We start from the raw sequence: 3,923 nt of genomic DNA, 5'->3' as shown, positions 1-3,923 counted from the left end.
AGCGCAATGACCAAATGTGTGAATCAACAGTTCCTCTCATACGACGGTCTAAATCCAGCTCACGTTCCCTATTGGTGGGTGAACAATCCAACACTTGGTGAATTCTGCTTCACAATGATAGGAAGAGCCAACATTGAAGGATCAAAAAGCAACGTCGCTATGAACGCTTGGTTGCCACAAGCCAGTTATCCCTGTGGTAACTTTTCTGACACCTCTAGCTTCAAATTCTAAAAGTCTAAAGGATCGATAGGCCACGCTTTCATGGTTTGTATTCGTACTGAAAATCAAAATCAAATGAGCTTTTACCCTTTTGTTCCACACGAGATTTCTGTTCTCGCTGAGGATGCTTCTATAGATTACAATTTGACAGGCGTGGCCGTCGATTTTCATGCTGGGCACTTCCCGATTCGCTCACCGTTACTAGGGGAATCCTGGTAAGTTTCTTTTCCTTCGCTTATTGATATGCTTAAACTTAGTGGGTACTCACACCTGACTTGGGGACGTGGTAGAGATGCAGCAATGCCCGCACTGTAGTGGGCCGCTGAGCGTAGAATAAAGTTCCTCACGAGGAATCATTCGATCGGCGCAAACCAACACCGGCCTTTGCGAGCCACCACTTGTCGCGATGGATCGACGAACCTCGTGCTCATTTCAGCCGACCGCGCACCACTTGCGAACACGGACGGCCATCTCCGCTCCTTACTGGGGAGGGAAAATTTTTGTAGTGCGACGCCCAAGCAGACATGCCCTTGGCTGAGGCCTCGGGCGCAACTTGCATTCAAAGACTTGATGATTCACGGGATTCTGACATTCACACTAAGTATCGCATTTTGCTACATTCTTTATCGTGGCAAGAGCCAAGATATCCATTGCCGAGAGTTGTGATTTTGTTTTTCTTTTGTCTTTTGACGACCCAAGCATGCAAGGCGCTGGCTCGCGCTTCATTCTTTGGATTTCTAAGGTGCATGATGAACTCGTGTGTTGGGTGGTTGACACATCCCAAACCTCGAGCACCCAATGGGTGCGACGAGGAATGCTGTGGTGTATCCCTACCCCATCACCTCGCAAAGGTGGGAGGCGATGCATGGGAGAGCCGTGTCAACGGATGGGGCCCCTACCCCGCAAATCATGCGAGTGAACCCTTCCTAAACACAAAATGCTCCAAGCGACAAGTCAACACACCTGGGCAAGGCAACAGGGGGTTGCGGCAGTCCCGATTTGCTGCCGTCGAAACGACGGATCCCTGGCACAACGTCGCACACGCGATCGGACCATGAAATCTCAGCAGTGGGGGATGAGGCCTAAACCCCCTCTGAATTGCAATTGAGCAGAGACCTCTCACTTTGACACAGACGTCGTTTGAAGGCACTGATCCTAATCCAGATGGCATCCGAGTCTCTTCTTCGCCCCGCAAGGAATCCACGCTTTCGATCATGGGCATTCGATGTGACCCTCGACCTCGACGGTGCTGGACTCGTAGCTTGGCCGTCTAGCACATCGCTGTAGGGCCAAGTGTTCACACGTCGCCGATATTTTGGGGGCGGGGAGGAGGCCAGCTCCATCCCCTACACGATTTCGGGTCTCGAACCAACAATGATCCTACCGCAAGTTCACCTACGGTAACCTTGTTACGACTTCTCCTTCCTCTAAATGATAAGGTTCAGTGAACTTCTCGTGATGTCGCCGATAGGAACCGTCGTCATCGCTGCGATCCGAACACTTCACCGGATCATTCAATTGGTAGGAGCGATGGGCAGTGTGTACAAAGGGTAGGGACGTAGTCAACACGAGCTGATGACTCGCGCTTACTAGGAATTCCTCGTTGAAGATCAATAATTGCAATGGTCTATCCCCATCATGATGCAATTTGGCAAGATTTCCCAAACCTTTCGGGCTAGGGAGAGAAACTTGTTGGTTGCATCAGTGTAGCGCACGTGCGGCCCAGAACATCTAAGGGCATCATAGACCTGTTATTGCCTCAAACTTCCATGGCCTAGGAGGCCATAGTCCCTCTAAGAAGCTGGCCGCGAAGGGGAACCTCCGCGTAGCTAGTTAGTAGGCTGAGGTCTCATTTGTTAACGGAATTAACCAAAAAAATTGCTCCACCAACTAAGAATGGCCATGCACTACCACCCATAGAATCAAGAAAGAGCTCTCAATCTGTCAATCCTTACTATCTCTGGACCTGGTAAGTTTCCCCGTGTTGAGTCAAATTAAGCCGCAAGCTCCACTCCTGGTGGTGCCCTTCCATCAATTCCTTTAAGTTTCATCCTTGCGACCATACTCCCCCCGGAACCCAAACACTCTAATTTCTCAGAAGGTGCTGGCGGAGTCCTTAGACCAACATCCGCCGATCCCTGGTCGGCATCATTTATGGTTAAGACTAGGACGATATCTGATCATCTTCGAGCCCCCAACTTTCATTCTTGATTAATGAAAACATCCTTGGCAAATGCTTTCACAGTGGTTCGTCTTCCATAAATCCAATAATTTCACCTCTAACAATGAAATACAAATGCCCCTGACAGTCCCTATTAATCATTACTCCGGTCCTGAAGGCCAACGGAACAGGACCAGACTCCTATCGTGTTATTCCATGCTAATATATTCAAAGCGTAGGCTTGCTTTGAGCACTCTAATTTTTTCAAAGTAATGGTGCCGGAACTGCGACCCAGCCAATTAAGGCTAGGAACACGCCGCCGGTAGAAGGGACGTGAGGGCCAGTGCATCCCCAAAAGGCGGACCGACCGTCAAGATCCAAGGTCCAACTACGAGCTTTTTAACTGCAACAACTTAAATATACACTATTGGAGCTAGAATTACCGCGGCTGCTGGCACTAGACTTACCCTCCAATGGATCCTCATTAAGGGATTTAGATTGTACTCATTCCAATTACCAGACTTGATGAGCCCAGTATTGTTATTTATTGTCACTACCTCCCCATGTCAGGATTGGGTAATTTGTGCGCCTGCTGCCTTCCTTGGATGTGGTAGCCATTTCTCAGGCTCCCTCTCTGGAATCGAACCCTAATTCTCTGTCACCCGTCACCACCATGGTAGGCCTCTATCCTACCATCGAAAGTTGATAGGGCAAAAATTTGAATGAAGCGTCGCCAGCACAAAGGTCGTGCGATCCGTCAACTTATCATGAATCACTGGAATAGCAGGCGAGCCCGCGCTGGCCTTTTATCTAATAAATGCATCCCTTCTAAGAGTTGGGATTTGGTGCATGTATTAGCTCTAGAATTACTACGGTTATCCGAGTAGCAAAGTACCATCAAAGAAACTATAACTGATTTAATGAGCCATCCGCAGTTTCACAGTCTGAAATAGTTCATACTTAGACATGCATGGCTTAATCTTTAAGACAAGCATATGACTACTGGCAGGATCGACCAGGTAGCTTCTAACAATGAGGGGGACCCCCAAGGCCTGCTATAGCCAAGGGATGCCCACCGCGATGGGAAACCAAAATTTGCATTCGCTCCGTCATGCATCCAAACATAATCTGCCGCACAAGCAACAAGAATGATGTTCACAGCACATGTAGGACTCGCAACGCTCAAAGATTTCACACAAGAGGAAAGTGTCCCATCATCGATCAGAGAGGGCCGAATAGGGAGCCTCAGTTCATAGGCACCTGGGAAGAACATCCCGTACGGAACCCTTTACCCTCGAACTCTCTGTCGCCACTACTCGAAAAGAAGCCTCGAGTCTGTACAAGATGCACCGCGCACGTAGCCACCTCAATTGTAAGGCCACTCAGAGACATCCATTTCCCAGGCATATGCCTCCTACATGCCTGTTGAGGTGCACCCACACAGACAAAATCCTTCTCGATCACAACAAACATTTTCCCACGACGAAGAGCTGGTTGCCCAAGTGCCAACAGAGATCGCCGTGCTGAAGGGTGAAGGGCCATG

General features: G+C 49.1%; 2 non-coding genes across 2 annotated transcripts; both read right to left on the bottom strand.

Annotated features, from left to right (window-relative positions):
* Positions 1–727: 727 nt before the first annotated feature.
* Positions 728–881, bottom strand: LOC149574600 (5.8S ribosomal RNA). Its single transcript, XR_016361196.1, has one exon. It is a non-coding gene; the product is annotated as a 5.8S ribosomal RNA (ribosomal RNA).
* A 710-nt stretch (positions 882–1,591) lies between these two features.
* Positions 1,592–3,402, bottom strand: LOC149574599 (18S ribosomal RNA). Its single transcript, XR_016360647.1, has one exon. It is a non-coding gene; the product is annotated as an 18S ribosomal RNA (ribosomal RNA).
* Positions 3,403–3,923: the final 521 nt, after the last annotated feature.

This window comes from Cupressus sempervirens, chromosome 2 (assembly GCF_028749045.1).
Source record: "Cupressus sempervirens isolate cs-2001-9-10 chromosome 2, ASM2874904v1, whole genome shotgun sequence".
NCBI classification, from domain to species: Eukaryota; Viridiplantae; Streptophyta; class Pinopsida; order Cupressales; family Cupressaceae; genus Cupressus; species Cupressus sempervirens.
The sequence above is the reverse complement of the archived record's forward strand: the minus strand, read 5'-3'. Positions and strand labels throughout refer to the sequence as shown.